Below are 23,077 nucleotides of genomic sequence, written 5' to 3' on the forward strand. Positions count from 1 at the left end.
ATGTGTGTAAAAGTAACCATGCAAATCACGGAGCAGCTGCTTAACGTTCAGTTTTATGACAGCACAGTGACCCTGGGGCACTGACAAGCTCGGGTGATGTCCAGGCACTAGCGGGTCCATTGCTGGACAGGATGCTCACAAGCTTGATATTTGTAGCTCAGAGACTTCCTCACATGAAAATATCCGTAGAAAAGATTAGTAAGGGAATAATCGCTTACACTGGCAACATGGCTCTATTTGTTGAATGTTTATAGTGAGCCTCAGAGTTCACTGAAATGGCATCTGTGGATCATTTATGGTTTCCTCATACTTCCTGAGTCATTCTAGAGAGGCATTGTCTGAACACTGCAAAGCAAACCTGTATTTGTTTGTTTCAGCCCCTACTTTTCTCAGCGGTGCCCAGGTCTACTCAGTTTTATGAACGCATTTTCATCTTTAATGAGAAGAACGCTCAAGAAAGAGGATGTCAGGGACTGGAGCGATAGCACAGCAGGTAGGGCACTTGCCTTGCACGCGGCCGACACGGGTTCGGTTCCCAGCATCCCATATGGTCCCCTGAGCACTGCCAGGAGTGATTCCTGAGTGTAGAGCCAGGAGTAACCCCTGTGCATCACCAGGTGTGACCTAAAAAGTAAAAAAAAGGAAAGAAAGGAGGAAAGAAAGGAGGAAAGAAAGAAAGAAAGAAAGAAAGAAAGAAAGAAAGAAAGAAAGAAAGAAAGAAAGAAAGAAAGAAAGAAAGAAAGAGAATGTCATTAGACTTGATGGCCTCAGCTTGATATTTAGCAGACCAGAGAACAGCTACCAGCAAGCTGACTTTTCCCCTTCCTATCTTTTGACTCTGCCAGATTTTTGCTTCAGGTCAGTACTTTCTAAGTTAATTTCTTTCTCTGGGACTGTAACTCAGCCTTGAGAACCTCTTACCCAGATACCCAGGCTCTGCCACTCTCCCTCAAGCACTGTGCAAGGCTCTGCTTCAAACACTGCAGATCCCTCTGGAACAACAATGGCTCCCTCTGACAAGCTGTGGGTCAGAGGCAGAGACAACCATCCATCCTCTTGGATGTGGACCCAGCCCAAAGTACCCCGCACCCCCCTCCTTTACTTTTAAATTTGCCCTCTGCCCTTCCTTCAGTTGGTGGTGCTGCTGTGATGACCAGGAACCATGCACCTGGTGTGGTGCTCAGACATTTCATAGTTGTGCTCACCAGGCTTCATACTCCTTCATTTGTGGTACTGACTCATGTGTGTGTGTTTGGGGGGGGGGCGGAGAAGGGAGTGTGGAAGGGGGAGTTTCATTTCTGTGCTCATGCACACCTGTCTGTAGTGTGGTCAGAAATTGCTGTGGGGGTTAGGAGTAGAACCACCAACAAACAAATGAAAAACCTCCCAACAAACAAATGGAAAAGATTCTTTGAGGCTGGAGAATTAGCACAAGGGTAAGGCACTTGCTTTGCATGTGGCCAACCCTGGTTCTGTTCCTGGTACCTCATACTCATACCTCAGTATCACCAGAGGTCCCTTGGGAGCATGACTCGATTGCCCTGGCAGTTAAGCTGCGATCAGGTGCGGAAAATGCTGCCAATCCAACAGCTCAGTAAAACTCATTGTCTGGGGCTTCTGTGGGAGAGGGGTCCTGCACACAGTCTGCTGGGCATGGACCAAAATTCCAGACTTTCAGAAGGCAGGCAGGTGCTCGGCAAGCACCGTGTTGCTTATGCAATTCAGGCCTAGTGAGTCACTCTTATCTCTTCGGGAATGGTAAAGCCCTCCTGAAATTTAAGTCCCCAGATGGCAGCCAAGGGTCAACCATGTCAGGAGGCTGTTTTTAGAACAAGCAGTTAGACCTGCTATCTTAGTTCACTTGTTGGACAGGCCGGAACAGGATTTGTCCATGTAGTTTTATTTTTTAAGAGATTTTTTTTTTTTGCAGGGGGGTGGATTTTTTCCTGATTGTCACTTTTGATTTATTTTTTTTCTTTTTCATTTCTTATTTTTTAAATTTTGTTTTGCTTTGTTGTTTCTTTGGGGCCACACTTAATCACGGATTATTCCTGACTGCACTCAGGAATTAACTCCTGCTGTGCTTGGGGGACCATAAGTGGGGTGTGGGGGTTGAATCCCCACACCCCATTTATGAAGGCAAGCACCTCACCTGCTGGCCCCCTGACTGTCACTCTTTAACAATTAAGAAAGACAATATCCTGATTACCACAGGGTGAGCTGAATGTGACCGTGGGGCTCTATTGGCCCCTGGCACCTCGCAAGTCTCCAGCAGTTTTGCATCCTTGAGCATTGTATCGAGCTGTGTGGTGCAGTTCACTGAGCACGGCTCAGCAGGGTAGCCTTATCTGACTAAAAAGTCAGATTTTGATGGCAATAAAGCTAGATTTTCACCTGATAACAAGTGGAGTCACTTTTATATAAAGGTTTGAGTCTTGTACATATATCGCAGACTTTGTCACCATCAACAGTCTTGCCTGTATTGAGTGCCAATCGCAATTTAGTGCCATGTTTTTGGTCCAGGAGTGGCTAGCTGGGGAGGGGAGAAAGAAGCAGGCAAGCATATGGGATAACCACCAAGTCATGATAATCCACAATAATATATAATGGTCATGATGTGAACTCCTGCTGTTAAGACCCCATCATGTCCTGATTCCAGACTCCTCTGAAGACTATAGAATGCTTATAGATATTCTTAGACATTGCTTTCATTTCCTTAATTAATAAGTTCCCGCTATGTGAGTTCATTTGAATCTGTCTCTGTTCCTACTCACCTAAATATTACTGACTAGTGATGATGCAAATAAGTCCTTGCATATATTATTACTTAAGATTTTTCAAATTGAAGTCTTTGTTGTTATCCTTTTTTGCTAAGTCTTGTGAGAATGAAATAAATCATGTCAAGAGAAATAAACCTGGTGCAAAGAAAATTCAAATAGTTCTAGACATCAATGTATTCCACTTATTTTCTAGCTCAGTAAATGTTTACTGATAGTACATAACAAGATAATGATAGATAATTAACAAAAAATTTTTTCTTTATATCCCAGCGCCACATCTAATAGCCTAGTTCTCCTTCTTCGAGAACCTGACAAGCTACCGAGAGTTTATTGCCCACACGGGAGAGTCTAACAAGCTCCCTGTGGTGTATTCATATCCCAAATACAGTAATATATATATATATATATATATATATATATATATATATATACACATACACATACCTCTTGGAGAGCCCAGCAAGCTACCAAGAGTATCCTGCCCACACGGGCAGAGCCTGGCAAGCTACTCGTGGCGTATTTAATATGCCCAAAACAGTAACGATAGGTCTCATTCACTTGACCCTGAAAGAGCCTCCAATGGTTGGAAAATACAAATAAGGAGGGGCTGCAAAAATCTCAGGGCTGAGAGGAATAGAGACATTACTGGTGCCCGCTTGAGTAAATTGACGAACAACAGGATGACAGTGATACAGTGTGATCCCAGCACGTAGAGAACTACCAGCCATAGAGTTTAGGCACAACAAATGTTTCTGTCTGTTGTTTTTATAATGACTGTAGGTTGCACCCTCTTGGTAAGATGCTTGCACCAGTGATTGCTGGTAGTGGTTCCCTGTAGTTGTGCTGTTCATACATTTTTTAGATAGCTGTGTTCAGGAATTACTCCTCGCTCTGTGCTCAGGGATATTTCCTGGCTAGGCTTGAGGGACAGTCTGTGGTGCTTCAAGGATTGAACTCAGTCAGCTGTGTGCAAGACAAGTACCCTGCCCACTCTACTATTTCTCCAGACCCTCAGGACCCTCATTTTAGCCCAAGTTTCTTGTCATGCAAAAAATTTTAAATTTTTATTATTTTGGAGCTTTTACATGCTTTATTGAAAAAATATTTTAGAGCTAACCACTCATAAAAACATTTGGAAAGAGAAGATGGAGATCACAGTTTGCTGATAATTGTACTGGCAAGCATGGTGACTAGAACTTAATTGCCATGTAAAAACTTTTAAATTTTATGCAGCCCCATTTAATTATTTTTGTTTCTGTTATCTTTAAGGCAGATGCTTTTGTCACTGAGCCGGTCCAACCTCCTAAATGTTTTCTGACTTCATAAATTGAACTCACCTATAAGGAGAACTAGAATGCCAATGACAGAGAAAAGGAGAATAATTTTGTTTAGTATCACCAAGGGGAAATGCATATTATTGTATAAGTATACTGTATGCCACCACCTAACTGGATAGATGTTCTAGATATTGTTTTTCTAATTCCACCCATAAGCTGACACAGAGGTGACTTACAGTGGAGGAACCACAACTGCCCCTGTGTCTACTGCAGGTTTTATTTACTAATAGAAATTTGAAACCTCTTTATTTTCTTTTTACCTTATCATTTTATTCTTCATATAATTGAGTAAACAATTCAGGGGTATAGATTTGACTTTTACTAATAAAGGAAAAAAAATGATACAGAAAAAGAAACTACAAGAACAAAGAACATTTAGCAAAAGAGGGAGAATCATATTAAACTTAGTTCTGGAAGTAAAGTCTGAATTTGTTGGTATTCATTCAATTGCAAGTGACAGAAATCAAACTGATGTTGGCACAAGCACAGTTGGATTCAGAGTTTTAAATTAAGTTGTGAGAAGGCAGTCTTCCTCTCCCAATTACTTGCTCCCCCATACATCAACTTCATTTTCAAGATAGAATCACTTCTAGTGGCACGATGACTACAGCATTGAGCTGATGTACTTCAAGGTTAGAAAACTTACTAGAGAAAGATTGTCTTTTGTCATAGTTTCAACAAAAGTCTGATATTTGGGAGTTATTTAAGTATCGTGCTATAGGCCCACCCCAAACCAGTTCTGCAAACTGTGTGGGAGATGGGTGTAGAAATGTACCAGGAATGAGGCGGAGGAGGTAAAGGCAGTACCAAACAAGCCACAGAAATATAAAAGGGCTCCAGGGAAGGGCTCAAGAGAAAGGGAACTAAGATACTTCTATAAGATTAGAGGCACGTTGGGGCTGTAGCGATAGTACAGCGGGTAGGGCGTTTGCCTTGCACGCAGCCGACCTGGGTTTGATTCCCAACATCTCATATGGTCCCCCGAGCACCGCCAGGAGTGATTCCTAAGTGCAGAGCCTGGAGTCAGCCCTGAGCATTACTGTGTGACCCAAAAAGAAAAAAAAAAAGAGATTAGAGGCGTGAGCAGTTCACTCATTTATTAATTCATTCAACAAATATTTACTGACTGCTTCATATATTTAGACCTGTTTTATTTTTATTTTTATAAAGTTGTTCACTATAGTTCCTTACAGTTAATATTCAAACATCAATCCCACCACCATGTACCTTCCCAACACCATAAGAGGAAAGTGTGTGAAGATTGTTGTGTTTCATCTTGGAGCCATTTAAGCCCTTGTATAAGAGACTACAAACATATATGTTAAACCCAAACAAATGCGTACTACTTTTGGTATATCAGTGGGCTAGAGTATGAGAGATAGCATGGCCGCAAATGTTCCAGGATGTTCTATATCGCTCTCTTCCGGGAGCTTTATTTCTGAGTCTCTGGATCTTGGCCATTGATAAGATTATATGGCGCTGGGGGCAGTTTGAGGGTATGACTGCCAAGCTACTGGAAAACTGAGGAGCTTGGGGGAGGAGGCCCAGTCCCATTCTGAGTGAGCTTGGAGATCTCAGTCACGGGTTCCACACACCTGGGTTTTTCTGCAGGTTCCCTCATAAGTGTGGCTCCTCTGAGTGTGTCAGAGTGGCCTTGGGCATGGCGGCTCTTTTGTTCTGGAGGTTTTCGACTGCCTGGGTTTTGCTGGGGCAGAGAGGGAAACTTAACCCGCCCCCTCCTAGTTGTCCTGTTGAAGACCAGACTTTTTTTAGATGTCAGGTGTACAACAGCAGAATATATAGATAAAATTCTTTGCTCTTTTTTTGTTTGTTTGTTTGTTTGTTTGGCTTTGGGGCCACAACCAGTGGTACTTAGAGCTTACTTCTGACTCTCTGCTCTAGGATAACTCCTGGTGGTGCTCAGGCGACCTATGCAGTGCTGTGGCTTGAGCTGGGGTTGCTTTGTGCAAGGCATGTGACTTAACCTCTGTACTGTCTCTTCAACCCCGAATAACACCCTCTATTTTTAAATGACCGAGGTACTGTGATTTACAATGCTATTACTTTGTTAAACAGGTTTCCCTTCTCATAACTCATACGCCATACCCCTCACCATTATACCTTCCTCCCTCCCCCAAGGACTCCAAACCTTTCCTTTCAACCCTTCCTCTCCCCAACTGAGTTATGTGGATCAGTTCTCCTGTTGTGTTGGTTTGGTCTTTTGTTGCTGCTTTGTTGTATATCCTCAAGTCCCACATGAGAGAGACCATTCTACATCTATCCCTTTCCTTCTGACCGGCTTCACTCAGCATGATATCCCCTAGTACCATTCATGCTACTGCAAACTGTCTGAGGTTTTTTTCTTTCCTAGAGCTGCATAACATTACACTGTGTATAAATACACCACAAATTCTTGATCCACTGAATAAATCACTTTAAAGAGGGCGAGATCAGACCATAAAAAAGAGGCAATGGAAAAGTCCTGACATTAGATTTGACTATAAGGGACAGTGACAGGAGGCTCACACAAGCAGCTTAAATGATGTGAAGGTTAAAAAAAAAAAAAAAAGGCCTATTGGAGTCAGTTCAAGAGAAACAGGAGAAAAATTATTTGGAAACCGTAAATATTAAACAGCAACATATAGTTTATTTCTGTGAAATGGGGCATAGAAAATGGAGAGTAGTTAGAAGAGTATACTAAAAGAAGATTTTTTTTTCTGCTTTTTGAATCATACCCAGTGATGCACAGGAGTTACTCCTGGCTCTGCACTCAGGAATTACTCCTGACGGTGCTTGGGGAACCATATGGGACATTGGCAATCAAACCCAGGTTGGCCGTGTGCAAAGCAAATGCCCTACCCGCTGTGCTATCGCTCTAGCCCCCAAAGAAGATTTTTTAAATAGGAGAAACATATACATGTTGGCAGAATAATACAGTGGAGAGAAGGAACTTGCGATATAGGAGTTAAGGCAGAATTGATGAAGCAATGTATTTGAAGAGATGTGTATAAAACAATAGATGTCCACTGCAAAAAAGAAAATGGAAAATTTTAGAGAAACAAATTTCTGAAAACCCAGAGTAAAGATAACTGTGGTTTTGTTGACCAAGACCATTTAAAATGGACAACAGATTAAGCATGGAAGAGAATAAAAGGCAGAACACTCGTGGAGAGGAGGTTTTTGACTTAAAGTTAGATTGTGATGACCATCAGCATTCTGAAATGACATGCGTGCAGGGGTCAGGGCATGAGTTCTCATGCATGAATGGAAAAGGAATCTACTGGGACAGAATTTATCCTAAGGGAAGGAGAAGAAAAGTTGGCAACTTAAGTTGGAATCTTTAACTGGCCAAAGGGAAGAAGCAATTAATAGAGCTTAAAGTTTGACTCAGATTTAGTCTCTGGCCCATACTCTACAACTCCTACTAGAGTCCTGTAGCACTGTAGCACTGTCCTCCCATTGTTCATCGATTTGCTTGAGCAGGTACCAGTAACGTCTCCATTGTGAGACTTGTTACTGTTTTTGGCATATTGAATACGCCGAGGGTAGCTTGCCAGGCTTTGCCATGTGGGCGAGATCCTCTCGGTAGCTTGCTGGGCTCTCCGAGAGGGATGGAGGAATTGAACCCAGGTCAGCCACATGGAAGGCAAACACCCTACCTGCTGTGCTGTTGCTCCAGTCCAGTAGAGCCCTAGAGAAACAAATGTAAGAAACAAGTGAACAAATAGAAGGTCAGTTTTAATATACCATGTAAGATACTAGGATCACAAGACAAAATCCTATTTTGCATCTCTTCTGTTGGTACCACCCCCACCCCAAGGGGGAAAATACCCCACAAAGGATGGACTTTGTTACAGCAAAGGATCAATGCCTTAAAATTTCAAAACATTTCCCACAATAGTCAATAGGTCTACAGGACTCTAGTCCCTATGATGATGGCTCCAAAGGCATCAGTCCTCAGCACCTTGCCACAGTAGGAACCAGTTTCAGGAGTGGAAATGATGTGAATAGTTTGTAGTTTGGGGAATGTTGGCATCACTTAGGGGAGGGGCAGTGGTCAGCATCATCAGGTGACTTCCTGGAGGCAGAAGATTGACGAACAGATAGTGCCAGATGAGGGTAGGGGAAGAGAGTCAAGTCAAACACACATGACAGCTGCCACCACTTGGTTTATATCACATTGTGTCTCTCCACTTCAGAGCCTACCAGAGACAATTGTAGGTTACTTTGATGATGACTATATGTTCCACTTTGGAAGGAAAGGGTGAAAATGAGAAACAATGCTATTACTGTTAAGCAATTTCATCTTATCCTTAACTTGGTCACATCAGAGATACCAGTTATTAAAAAAAAGTCTTAGGAGGGCAAAGAGAGTGGGTAAGATGCCTGCTTCATCCATGGCCAACCCTGATTCCATCCCAGTATGACACATGTTCTCCAGAGCACTACCAGGAGTGATCCCTGAGCACGATGTCAGGAGTGAGCCATGGCATGGTCTAACATTTCCCTCTAATAAATTAAATAAAATAAAGAAAGTATAACTGCATGTAAAACGGAGGAAAGAAACAGAGGAGCACAGGTGGCTGAAGAGGACACTCTGTTGAAAGGCGAATGTCAAAAAAGGCAAACCCAAGTATTGCGTGCCTGCACTGATCATGGCGGCTCTCCTATCAGGGTCTCCATGAGAAAGGACCCAGAGATGGCTTAGTAGCTGGGGGAGCACCCAGGGCAAATGGAAAGAACTGAGGTTAATTCCCATTGCTAAGAATGCACTGAGGTGATCCTGATAGGCCTAAGGTCTGTGGTCTGCTTAGGGACAAATTTTTTTTGGGGGGGGGGGTCATTTCTAGCAGTGCTTGGGGAACTTCATGGCACTGGGATTGAACACAAGTTTCCTGTATGTGAAGTTTGCAATCCAGCCCTGTGAACTATTTCCCCAGACCCTTAAAAGACTAACTATAGGGGTCAGAAAGATAATATAGAGAGGTGAGGTGCTAGCCTTATATGTGGATGACCGCAACTCAAATCCCTGGCAAGGTCCAGAAACTAACTGTATCAGCATTTGGGGGTAGGATGTGGGGAAGATAAGGAATTCAGATTCTAGGGCCTCATTCTATGGCTGATCTCATTTAATCATAATCTACATTGGATCAGATTTCATATGACTCTATGCAATTTAGCTCAAGAAACTATTATTTGGGAAAAAAAATTATTTTTTTGGAAGGGACGGTGGTCCACATCTTGCTGCGCTAAGAACTTACTTCTGGCTGTGAGCTCAGGAATCACTCCTGAGGTGCTCAGGGAACCGTACGTGATCCAGAGGATTGAACCAGAGTTGGTCACATGCAAGACAAGGACCTTACTCCTGTGTTATCTTTTTGACTCAATTTGTTTTTGTTGTTGTTTTGGGGCCACAACTGGTGGTGTTCAGGGGTTACTCCTGGCTCTTCACTCAGGAATTGCTACTAGCAGGTTCAGGGGACCATATGGAACGTTGGGGATAGAACTCAGGTCAGCAGCATGCAGGGCAAGCGCCCTACCCGCTATACTATCACTCTAGCCCCACGGCCCAGCTTCTCAGATGGGGATCATAGAGATAGTCTAGGAGTCAAGGTCCTTGCCTTATATGTAGCTTACTACAGTATCTGGGAAGACCCCCAGCACCCCCCAGATTTTTAGGTGTTTGATTAGAATTTTAGTTTTTGTTTTTTGTTTTGTTGTTGTTTGTCTTTTGCTTTTTGGCACACCTGGTGATGCTTAGGGGTTACTCCTGGCTCATGCACTCAGGAATTATTCCTGGCGGTGCTTGGAGGACCATATGGGATGCTGGGAATCGAACACGGGTTGGTTGCATGCAAGGCAAACGCCCTACCCGCTGTGCTATCACTCCAGCCCCAGAATTTTAGTTTTTTAATAAATGGATATTTCTATTTTTGGACAAAATTATGGGGGGGAACACACAATATAATTTCTTTGTGTCTTGTTTGACATTTGTAACACCATCATAACTTTACTAATGAAACAAATTAGAGGACTTCATTATTTTTCAAAGGAGTTCTTTTAATCTTTGGTAATCAATCCATTCTCTTTTGAAGTGGATATCATCTCAGTTTATTTTCTCTTAGTGCATGCACAGCAGATCAAACCTGCCTTGTGATGGCTTTTTATGTGACCCAGCAGATTTCCAACAGTGTGTTCACTCACTTGGCAAAACACTTCGTGTTTTTTAAAAAAGGTCACAATCATTTTCAAGTCAGTTTCCATTTGATCTGTGGATGTTTACGTCCATCACTGCGAGAGCAGCAGCCCAGCCACACTTTGACAGGAAGGGTGGGGATTGAAGCCAGTGTTGAGCCTGAGGATGCTGAGAGGTCTGGCTTCATAACTGGGTGGGTCATTAGCTGTTAACTATATTACGATAACTGTTGTTTTCTTGGCTAACCTCAGAACTGGGATGGTGCGCTAACGGGAACCCAGATAACAAATCAAAGGTTACAGTCAGGAAAAGTCAAAATAATTTTTGCTTCCTTTGTTGTGCTTATCTGTATTTCCAAAACTTTCCAGAACTGAATACATGTTTTTGTAATAAGAAACAAACAATGAAAACCCTTGTACTATAATTTTTAAGACTGTGGTGTCATTTACAGACAATAAAATGAAGAGAGACCTTAAGTGGTCAGTTCCCGGAACTGCAGCATCATACACAGCCGTAGCTCCCACAACATGAAATCTTTCCATCATCCTAAAAGGTTTCTTTGTACCAATAGAACCCCAAATTGACCCAATAGAGTAGTACTTTTCAGTAGTATGCACCCTGCCTCCCAGGCTTTCTAACCTTTTTAGAACGGGTTTCAATCGACTATGTTGGAACAACACATTCTATCTGGATTTTAGCAAATACACATTTTTGTTTGGCCTCAAACATAGAACTCAAGCATGCAGAGGCAGTCAAAGCTCTGGCCACATTTCTTTCGACGTGCTCTCTTTGTCTGTTTCTAATGTGGATGAAAAACAACAAACGGGAGGGGGGGTGGGGGGATGTTATCCTTCCATAATCACCCCTCCCCCAGCAGCCTATCATTTTTTCCTTCTTGCTTTTTTCTTCTTGCTTTGAAACAGCTACTTACTGCGCAGCCCGCAGAGGATTCTATTAAGATGAAAGCTTTGTCCTTGTGAAGGCAGACAAAGGGCTCTAAATAGAGCTGCTGGCCAGAGGCTGGGAGGAAGGGGTGTGTCCTGCTCTCCACAAGTCCCCACCAGCCCCATAGCTGCCTTTCAAATATCTCTTTCACTCTCCTCTAGCTTATGGTAACAACTAGATTTCTGATTAAAATATAATAAAGTTTGAAACACATAGAACATTATAAAGGTTCTCTCTGTCTCTGTCTCTGTCTCTGTCTTTCTCTTTTAGGTTGCCTTTTTAATTCTGTGGGGAATTGCTAGTGTTCACTGATACTTTCCTTTGTTCATTCACTCAGTGCCTATTTATATTTGTGGGTATTTTATGTTTTGTGTCAGGCTAAATGCTAGGCTCTAAGTAATAGCAACAAAAGAGGAAAAAGAAAGGCAGGCCAGAGATGTAGCACAGTGGTTAAGGGATTGCGTGGCATCACATTTCCTTCATTTCAAATCCCTTCCACCTCCTATGGTCCCTTGAGTACTGCCAGGAGTCACTCCTGAGCAGAACACCAGGAATAGCTCCTTAGGACCACCAGGTGGGGCCCAACTCCTGTCCACAAACAAAAAGAACAGCCTATTGTACTGTGGGGGAACAGATGAGTGAAAAGGAAATTCTGAGTCAGGATAGAACTGTGTATAGGAACTTACAGATCATCATCATACTGCAGAGCTGGAAATAACCTATCTAAGAATTGGAACAAGGCTGGAGAGATAGTGTAAGGGTTATGGCATATGCCTTGCATAGGGCTGAACTGATTTGATCCCTGGAACCACATAGAGACCCTGACCCTCACCAAGAGTGATCCCTGGGCACAGAGCCAGGAGGAAACCTAAGAACTGCAAGGTGTGGGACCAAAACCAAAACACAATTGGAAGATGTTTAGTTTTACTACACAGCTGCTTAATAAAATTCATTGTGGCCATCAAATACTGTTTTTACAGGACATACCTACAAATACATTAAGAGGTACAAGTTACTTGTGTTCTTTTTCAGTGGACGGAGGCATACCCAGTGGTTCTCAGAACTCACTCCTGGCTCTATGTTCACTCCTGGTGGTGCTTGGGAGACAATTTTGGATGCCAAGGAATGGATCTGGGGGTTGCATCCAAGGCAAGAACCTTACTGTATTACCTCTTCAGCTTCAGAGCTTGAGTTACTTGTCTTCTTAACACAACCACTTATGTTTTTAATCTTAGTGTTTTTTTTTCTTAAAATTAATTGTTGAGCCTGGAGCTAAATCTCAAAGATCACAGGTTTCCGTGCAAGGGCCTTGAGTTCAATTCTCAGCACTGTAGGACCCACCCATAGCCAATAAACCTGATGGGGGAGGCCCTGACAAGCCCCCCTGGGTCTAAGTATCCTGGCTTATCACCAGAAGAGGCCCCTAAGTATTAATCATTGAAAATACTTAATAATAACTTAACATGTAGACACACATATCAATGAATCCATCTCATCTGTGCTTCTAAAATTGTTTCAGCATATATTTGTCCTTCCCTAACTATAAAAGCAACAACTTTTCATGCAGAACATTTTTGTTTGTTTTGGGTCACATCCAGTGATGCCCAGGGGTTACTCCTGGCTCTATACCCAGGAATTCTCCTGGTGATGCTTGGGGGACCATATGGGATGCCTGCCAGGAATCCAACCTGGGTCAGTCACTGTAGATAAGTGTCTTACACGGTGTACTATCACTCCAGCCTCTTATGAAGAACTTTCAAAATTGAGTAGTATTGTCAGCAGATAGGGCATTTGCCTTGTGTGTGGCTGCTCTGGGTTCAATCTCCAGCATCCATATGGTCCCCTGAGCACTGCCAGGAGTAATTACTGAGGGCAGAGCCAGGAGTAAGCCATGAACACTGTTGGGTGTGGCTGCAAAACAAAAGTAAATAAATAAAATATTTTTAAAAACTGAGAAGTATTTTTATACTGATTTAAAGCACTTTATCCCTTTTCAGTGAAGTGAATCTGTTATATAGATTTTTTTCAAATGTAATGTTTTATTTATTTAAAAAAGTTTTTTTTGAAGTAAACAGATTTTATTTAGAGGTTTCTGAGGGAAGGAGGGAGGGATAAGTGGGAGAGAAAATAGTAAATGGGAGAAAGAATAGTAAGAATAACACGCTCAAGAGAGAACTGGGGCTTCTCCAAGGGTTGAGAGAGCTCTACACACATCCTAGCTCTAGACATGAAAGCATGAAAGTACACATCTCAAGAGGGGAGATGCGGGCGACACATGTGCTCGGACCCACATGTGCTCGGCCGCGTGGGAACAAGCAGCACATGGGCTCAGGCAGCATAGGTGCTTACTTTAAAATTTTTTTAATTGAATCACTGTAAGATTGACCCTTGCAAAACTATTCATGATTGGTTTTCAGTATTACAGAGTTCCAACACTCATCCCTCCCTCCACCAGTGTACATTTCTCAGCTCCCATCACCCCCCACATTCCCTGCCCCAGCCTGCCTCTATGGCAGCAATAGGGGCAAGCACTTTTCTTCTCCCTCTCTGTCTGTCTGTCTGTCTGTCTCTCTCTCTCTCTCTCTCTCTCTCTCTCTCTCTCCCCCACCCCTTTATCTTATTTTGGGCACTGTAGTTTGCAACATTGATACAGAAAGGGTATCATGTATATCTCTTTACCAATTTGTAACACCCAGTTCCTGTCCAGCATGATCATTGCCAACTATTATTGTCATACTGGTCTCTTCACTATCTTACCTACCCTGTGTCCCCTCACCACACACACAGACCTGTCATAGATTCCAGCCATTGACCAGTCCTCCTGGCCTCTGTTTTTCCTGTCCTTTGATATTAGTCTTATACTTCATTAAAATATATACCACAAATGAATGGAGTAATTCTATATCTATCCCTCTCCTTCTGACTCATTTCCACTCAGCATGATGCTCTCCATGTCCATCTACTTATAGGCAAATTTTATGACTTCATTTTTTCCTAACGGCTGCATAGTATTCCATTGTGTATGTACCATAATGTCTTTATCTCGTCGTCTGTTCTTGGGTACTCAGGTTCTAGCTATTGGGAATAGTGCTGCAATGAACAGAGAAATGCAGACGATATTTCTGCTGTGTTTTGGGGCCCCCAGGTTATGCAGGGAAAAGGGACTCTAATTCATTGCTGGTGGGAATGCTGACTGGTCCAGCCTTTTTGGAAAACAATATGCACATTCCTCAGAAAACTAAAAATTGAGCTCCTATTTGACCCAGAAAAACCATTTCTCAAATATAATGTTTTAATTTTTTATCAAAATCACACATAATGCAACTTAAAATAATCAAATTAACTGATTATACTTAGAGTGAAAAAAAAAAGAGCAGTCTATTCTTTTTATGTCTGCCAGCCCCAGTTCCCATCCCTTCCACAGATAATTTCTTTAGTTTTATTTTTTTAAATCACTTATTTATTTAGGCTTTTTGGGTCACCATTAGCAATGCTCAGGGGTTGCCCGCCTTGGCACTCAGGAATTACTTCTGGCGGTGCTCGGGGGACCATATGGGATGCCAGGGATTGAAGCTGGGTTGGCTGAGTGCAAAGTAAACACCCTACTTGCTGTACTACGCTCCGGCCCCACTTCTTTGGCTTTAAAGTTATTTGGGAGACATAAATGTTACCATAGCAAATAACATGAATAGCAGTATTTTATAGCTTTTTTTTTTCTTTTTAATTCAGTATTACCTTTCCTGTGTGGGTTTCTGTAGGGGTTCTCTATTTTCCTGGCCTATTTCCCTGGGGAATGAGGCAGGTAACCCTGCAGGCTTGGCTCTCTAGCCCTGGCACCCCCTGCACCCCGAAGCACTCTGACTGCCTGGTCAGCAGGTCACGGGACCCCTTCTCTCTGGGCCCCACCTGCAGGAGACCAAGTGTGTGTGTTCTGCTCTACCATTTCTGGAGCTCTTGGGGCAGAAACTGCTCCATGTAACGGGCTGAAAATGGAGCCGCTCATCATCCTAAATCACCACAGAAATATTAGCTCTGAGTCTTATTAACTCAGGAGCATTAACTATGCTGCTGAGACGCGGGCTGCTAAGGCATGCTTGCCTGCTATGACTGCAGCTTGCCTCCTGCTGACAGTTCCTGGTTCTCCTGGTGTCTCCGCAGGAAGACTCTTTCTGACCCTGCAGGTGCTTTTAGTTGTACAACGGGGATCAGAGGCACAGAGGGGGACCCTACCATTTTTGGCTGGTGAAACGGTATTTCATCTCACCTCCCTTCTCCTCTGGGACAATTAAAAGTGGGTCTCGCAGGGTTTCTGTCCCCGCAGGAGGACTGAGCTCATTCACTGACTTCTTTCTCTATTGCTTTGCCCCTTCCCTGTCTCTCTTTCCCACCTCCTCACTCTGTTGCTTTGCATCACTTCCACCAAAATCTTCCTGCACTCACATCTTGTAACAAAGTTGGTTTTATGTTTGACACTGAGATTCACCAGCTGAATCTGAATAGCCTCCCTGTTAGGAAAGATTTAAGCTCTTCTCACCATTCTCTTGCCTCCAATCACACTTTTCCAAATTCTATGCCTTAAATATACGTGAGTTGTGTGAAATTGGCATTTATTAGCAATAATATAGTCAACACAGGATGATTATAGTAGTATGCCCATAAATAAATCTCAAATGATCTGCGTGCATACTACATTTTTTCACTGCCTCTATTGTCCTACTTTTCCTTAATGCTATTGCTCTTGTCTCCTGCTTCAGCATGGATTGGTTGCTGTACAATTGAATGTAGAAATACATTTTAATTTTCTGCTATGTCAGTTGCCACTCCTATATATGACTTACAGCAGATGAAAGTCAAAAGTTCATAATAGTTGTGTCATTATTGACATTTACTTTCAATGGCCTCACCACAGAGACGTGACATTTTCCCAGTGTGGTGTTGTTCATACATTGTTTATACAAGATGTTCACATATATTATCTCTTATAGTCCTTCCCTCAGTCTGTAAAAAAGCCAGGTTATGATTCTCATTGAGAAAATTCATTTAATAACACAAAATAATGTTGTGAGTGCCAAGCATTGGAAACCAACTTTACAAATTAATTTACTTCCCAAACTACTCTAAATGGTAGGTACTATCATTACCACTTCACAGATGGAAAAATCGAGCCACCAACGTTTAAAACAAACCCAAGATGTGATCCCCAAACAAACAAACTGTACTTCTCTCAGAGGGAGGCGAGGGATCAAAGAGAAAATGTGTATGACATTAACAGGCTCTCTTGCAAGGAGTGGACCCAGTGTTTGGAGTATATATATATTGACCAATCTTAATCATATGTCTCTTAATCTCTATCCATTTGTGAGGAATTTCGTATGATAACTCAAAAACAATTGCATGTTAAATACCAACAGAGACATGTGAGTGATTTGATGACTTCTTGAGAGAAATGACAAACAGATATTTTGTTTATCACTTGGAACATAGCAAAGTCATAAATCTCAGTTTGTGAATCATACTCGAGGAGTCTGGTAGAGGACAGAGAAAATCCAAATGAGCATTGAAGTGGCAGTTTATAGAGGTTCCCTGAGAGTGGATGGTTCTTGTATCTTCCTTGGCGCACACTACTGGTAACCAAGCAGAAAGAAAAAAAAGCCCTCCGAGATTACAAGTAATATCAGCATGCACTAAAGGAAACAAGCACAGTGGCAGAACAAGTGTGTTGCAAGTCAAACTGGCAGGGGCAGTGCTGGAAAGTCCTTATCTGAAAAGTCTCACATTTCCTTTTCCTTACTTGTACCTCTCAGAGGGAGACAAGTACTCAGGACAAGTTAGCAGGAGGGCAAAGTGGGTAAATGCACATATGAGATGGTTAGACTCCTTTAAATGACAATTTATTTTACAATCAGATGGTCATAGGTGAAACTGAGGTATTTATTGGGTCAGAGAGATGGGATAGGAGTCAAGGTAGCTTGCCTTGTACTAGTTTTATCCCAGCACCATATATGGTCCCCTGAATAAGGTCACCACTGGGTGTAACCTTGAAACAAGCAAACAAATTTTTTGCTTATCTCCCTTAGAAGGATAGGAGGGGGCTGGAGCAATAATACAGTGGGTAGGGCGTTTGCCTTGTACTCGGCCGACCTGGGTTCAATCCCCGGCATCCCATATGGTCCCCAAGCACTGACAGGAGTAATTCCTGAGTGAAGAGCCAGGAGTAACCCCTGAGCATTGCCGATGTGACCCAAAAAGAAAAAAAAATCGGATAGGAGGAGAATATCTACCCAGGTATTTCTGTTTTGATTCTCACTCCTTTGTTTTCAATCAAACAAAAACCCTGACAGAACAAGCAATGGGGGATAAGAGTGAGGAAGTGTGGGTCAGGGAGATAGCTCAAAAAGCTGGAGCAAATCTGAAATCCTGAGTTTGATTCCCAGGACCACATTCTTATCCATAGTGCCCAGCCCTGGACCAACACTGGGCCAAATTGACTGGATTCAAACTCAGTTATTAGCTGTGTAACTTCTGCCAAGTTAATCAACATCTTAGTAGCTCTGTTTTCCAATCCATAAAATAGGAATGATAATATCATTTACCCCATAGAATTTTGAAGAGAATAAGAAATGAATTAATACAAGTAAGGCACGTAGAATATTATTATCCTTGATAATGTTACCTAGTCATGGTGGTGCAGAACACCTGAAGAATCTGCTGCCAGTACTCGTCACTACACTCCACTACACTCGATCAGCTCTTCACACGCTACCTGTCAGAATGCAAGTTTACATCCCAATGGAAAAGCAGCAGGACTGTCCTGTTGTACAAGAAGGGAGACATCCATGACATTGGCAACTATCTCCCAATCTGTCTGTTGTCCGTCGCCTACAAGTTGTTCACTCGTGTCATCCTGAATAGAATAGGCAGAACACTAGATGAAGGACAACAATGTGAGCAAGCCGCATTCTGAAAAGGATTCAGCATGACCGACCATACCCACACGGTGACCAAGCTCATTGTGAATCCTTTTCAGAATGCGGCTTGCTCACATGGGGACCAAGCTCACTGAGGTTTTACGAGAGTTCAAGATGCCGCTCTGTCTAATGTTCATTGATTTAAAGAAGGCCTTCAATTCTGTTGAGACTGAAGTGGTATCGAAGCCCTAGCCAAACAGGGCGTTCAAACATCAGGATCCTCTGTGAGCTGTATTACGGATTCACCACCAGTATCTCACCATTCTACGAGGAAGTGATCATTGACATAAAGAGAGGGGTACAGCAGGGCGACACCATTTCACTAAAACTCTTCAGTGCCACCCTTGAAAATGTCATTCGATGACTGGAATGGGAAGGAATGGAAGTGGAGATAGGTGGTCGGTAACTATACCACCTCTACATTGTTCTAATAACACCAGACATTAGCCAAGCAGCAAGAATGCTGCCGACTTTGACCATGAGTGTGGAAAGGTTCGACTGCAGCTGAATCTCATGAAGACAATGTTCATGAGAAAGAAACTAGTCCCTAACATTCCATTTGCTCTCAACGGAACAAACATCTCTGAATGCAGCAGCTATGTGTACCTGGGTCAAGAACTCAACATGAGGAACAACTTGACGCCAGAACTGAGCAGGAGGAAGAGAGCAGCTCTCTTGAAAGTGGACGCTTCCAAGAGCATCAAAGAAGTGGTTAAGAGGATGAAGAACCTCCGGCTCCGGGCACATCTTTTCAACTCCACCATTCTTCCTGCACAAATGTATGCCTCAGAGACCTGGCCCTACGAAAACAGGATGAGAACGCTATTTGGGTATCCCAAAGAGGAATCAAAAGAGACATGCTAGGAGTATCATGTTTCACTCAAGTGAGAGAAGGAATTCAGAGTTCTGACCTTCGCTGACGATCAAGAATCAGGGACGCTGTCTCATTTCCCAAGACGTCGAAAATCAGATGGGCCGGTCATGTAATGCGATTCAGAGATGACTGCTGGACTAGAGCTGTTACTGACTGGATTCCACAGGATGTCAAAAGACCGCTTGGCTGCCCACCTATGAGATGGTCAGACTTCTTCGTCAAAACCCTGAATGAACAGTCTAAGGCTCTTCATGTTCCTGGAGTGAGCAGATGTCATTGGGCTATACTTGCACATGACAGGGATGAATGGAGACATTACTGGCGCCCACTGGAGCAAATTAGAGATCAATGGGATGACAAGTGACAAGTGACAATGTTACCTAGGCATTTTACACATTGCTGTGTTTAAAACCTCTGTAACAACCCTTTAAAGCAGATATTACTAATTCCATCTTACTAATGGAAACTACTAACCACTGAAGCCTGAAAGACCTTGGGTCAAATTCTAGTTCTGAGATACTTAGCTTAGTCAAGATATTAGGAAATAATTGAGTAAATATCCAGAAGGTACTACCTCCTGCCCTGTGTTCTGTTAGAATGGAATGAGTTGAAGAATGTGAAGCATTTTGTACCATGCCTCCCAAATGTTAGCAGGCTTGCTATGATACATTTCTCAAGAAGGTATTGCTCACATTATATTCTGAGTCAACATAACCCTAATTTAATCTCCAGTACAGCAGTCATGATTCAATCCTGTTCAACACTTTTCGAATCATTTTTAGTAATAACACATTCCTTCACTAAGTGGCTTATATTTTATAATTTTTGAGGATTTTTAAATGATAAGCTGTTTATTGTGATAAAAATGTCTTCTTGGAGGGTCTAACACCCTCATCTGTAGAATGCAGAGAGAGAAATCAATGGAGCAATCAATGCTGAGCTTGGATTACAGAACCAAGCAAGCAGTTGGGGAAGGGGTGGAGGAAAGGAAGATCAGACTGGAGATAACGTAGGGACAATGGTGGAGAGTCATGAGCACATTGGTGGTGAGGCATGCAATCTATATCTATTTCTGCAACTATATCTACATCTATATCTATACATATCAATACCATAAACTTTAACACTATTGTAGTCATGTTACCTAAACTACAATAAAATTTTTTAAAAAGAGCATTAAAATCACTGTATCACTAATTAAAATCACTGTATCACTGTATCACTGACATCCCGTTGTTCATCGATTTGCTCGAGCAGGTGCCAGTAACATCTCCATTCGTCCTAGCCCTGAGATTTTAGCAGCCTCTCTGTACCCCTCCTTCCCAACAGTGCCGCATTAGAGGCTCTTCCAGGGTCAGGGGAATGAGACTCATCATTGTTACTGTTTTTGGCATATCAAATACACCATGGGGAGCTTACCAGGCTCTGCCGGGACTAATTAAAATAAATAAATAAAATAAAATCTCACTTCTTATCTGTGAATATAACCAGTAGGCCAAGTTCTGCTTTTTTGAATGGTACAGAATGAATCCAATATATAGTCTTCACAGTTTTACAATATATAATCTTTACAGGACTGAAGCGATAGCAGAGCAGGTAAGGCATTTGCCTTGCACGCGGCCAACCGGGTTTGATTTCTCCGTCCCTCTCAGAGAGCCTGGCAAGCTACCAAGAGTATCCCACCCACACAGCAAAGCCTGGCAAACTACCTGTGGCGTATTGGATATGCCAAAAACAGTAACAACAAGTCTCACTATGGAGACATTACTGGTGCCCACTCGAGCAAATAGATGAGCAATGAGATGACAGTGATAGGTGTTTTTTTTTTTTTTTTTTTTTGCTTTTTGGGTCACACTCGGCGATGCACAGGAGTTACTCCTGGCTTTGCACTCAGGAATTACCCCTGGCGGTGCTCAGGGGACCATATGGGATGCTGGGAATCGAATCTCGGTTGGCCGCGTGCAAGGCAAACACCCTACCCACTTTGCTATCGCTTCAGCCCGTGATAGTTTTTATAGAGGGTGGATAAGGGTAAGGCATGGGTTAAAGACATCTACATAAGTAGTGCTCAAGAGATAGTGTACTGGAGTTTAGACACTTGTCTTGCATGTGTCCAACACTGGCTGTACCCAGAACACCATACCTGGTCTCCTGAATACCATCAATAGTGATCCTTGAGCACAAAGCCAGGAATAGGCCTAAGCACCACCAGGTGTGCCCCCCTTCAAGGAAGAAAGATAGTTACTTAGTGATTTCAGTGAACTTAGAAGAAAAAATAGTGCCTTTATTTTCACTATCTCTAACAACTGTTGAATTTTCTTCAGTTATGACAGAGGGAGCAAACACAGTAGTCTTAAATGTTTCTCTAACTTGTCAACAACAGAAACCATTATATAGTTCCAACTCACATTCCAGTTGTTTCAGAAATAGTGAAATGTCATTGACATTGTTACTTGACAGTTTCAGAGGTCATTAGGCTTGTTGCTGCAACTTGTTATTTGTTGTACAGATAAATTTTTATGTGTGTAGCTATATCACAAATGTAATTAAAAATGTTTTGAGAAATCAGGGATATGATTCAAACAATGATGTACATGACTAGTATGTGTAAAGCTCTGAATTTGATTTCTGAACCTCTTGTTTCCCCAAAGTACCATTGAGCGTTGCTCTGATGGCCCCAGAGTACTGCCAAGTATGACCCCATAATAATAATATGATATATCATTATAATATAATACTGAAAATTATGAATATAATATAACAATTTATCACTGTCTGTAGCACTATCCTCCCATTGCTCATCGATTTGCTCGAGTGGGCACCAGTAAGGTCTCCATTGTGAAACTTGTTGTTACTGGTTTTTTTTGGCATATCAAATACGCTATGGGTAGCTTGCCAGGCCCTGCCTTGCGGGTGACATACTCTCGGTAGCTTGCCGGGCTCTTTGAGAGGGACAGAGGAATCGAACCCGGGTCGGCTGTGTGCAAGACAAACACCGTACCCACTGTGCTATCGCTCCAGCCCCATTAATAAACAAATAAGCATAACAATATATTATATATAGTTTGGGGCCACACCCAGCAGGGGTTATCTCTAGCTCTGTGCTCAGGAGTGACACCCTGTAGTGCTCAGGGGACCATACATGTGCTGGGATTTGAACCAGGGTCCTGTCGTTGCATGCAAGGCCTTACCTCCTGTACTATCTCTCTGACCTTTAAAAATACTTTCATAACTGTATTTTAATAAAATTGGCTTTCATTTAATCCTGTGTGTAAATTTGCACATTTACAAATAACATTCTAAGCAAGTCTCCATCACAATGCTAAAACCCTAGTCTAACCTTTATCATGCTCCTTCCAATACTCGCTCGCTGCCCCCTAGCATGCTCTCTTCCTGAATCGTTTCTTGTATCCTATTTCAGGAGACTTGTCACCAGGAGATTGTCACCTGGGAGGAAGCAGCTTGAGAAATGAGATCCTCCCACTGGAAAGATGAAACAGGAGGGAAGAAGAGAGAAACAGGTGGGTGCAGGGAGCAATGCTATTGTAAAGCGGAGCACTGGTGACACGGGAGAGAAGAGAACAGAATGGGAGGTAACTCAGGAGGAGGGGGGAAGGGGGAACCAGATGTCTGCTGGAGGTAAGGCAGTAGTAACGCAGACTAGCAAAGACAGCCCAATTAATTAATGCTGTATTCACATTTTTTTCAAGTTATTTGCTTATTCAAGCCAAAAGACTTAATACTCTTTTAGATAATGACGCTGATGTAATATTTTATGTTATATCGTTGGAGGTGTATGTAGTGTTCTAAGTCTGATTGCTTTTTTTGTTTGTTTTGGTGCCAGGGATTAAATGCAGGGCCTCATAAGCACAAGGGATGTACTCTAGTACTCTACTCTACTACTCTACTACTAGCTCTACTACTAAACTACATCACCAGTTCCAGGTTGATTTTCTGAACCTTCAATTTGCCTCTAT

Source organism: Sorex araneus, chromosome 10 (genome assembly GCF_027595985.1).
Source record: "Sorex araneus isolate mSorAra2 chromosome 10, mSorAra2.pri, whole genome shotgun sequence".
NCBI lineage: Eukaryota > Metazoa > Chordata > Mammalia > Eulipotyphla > Soricidae > Sorex > Sorex araneus.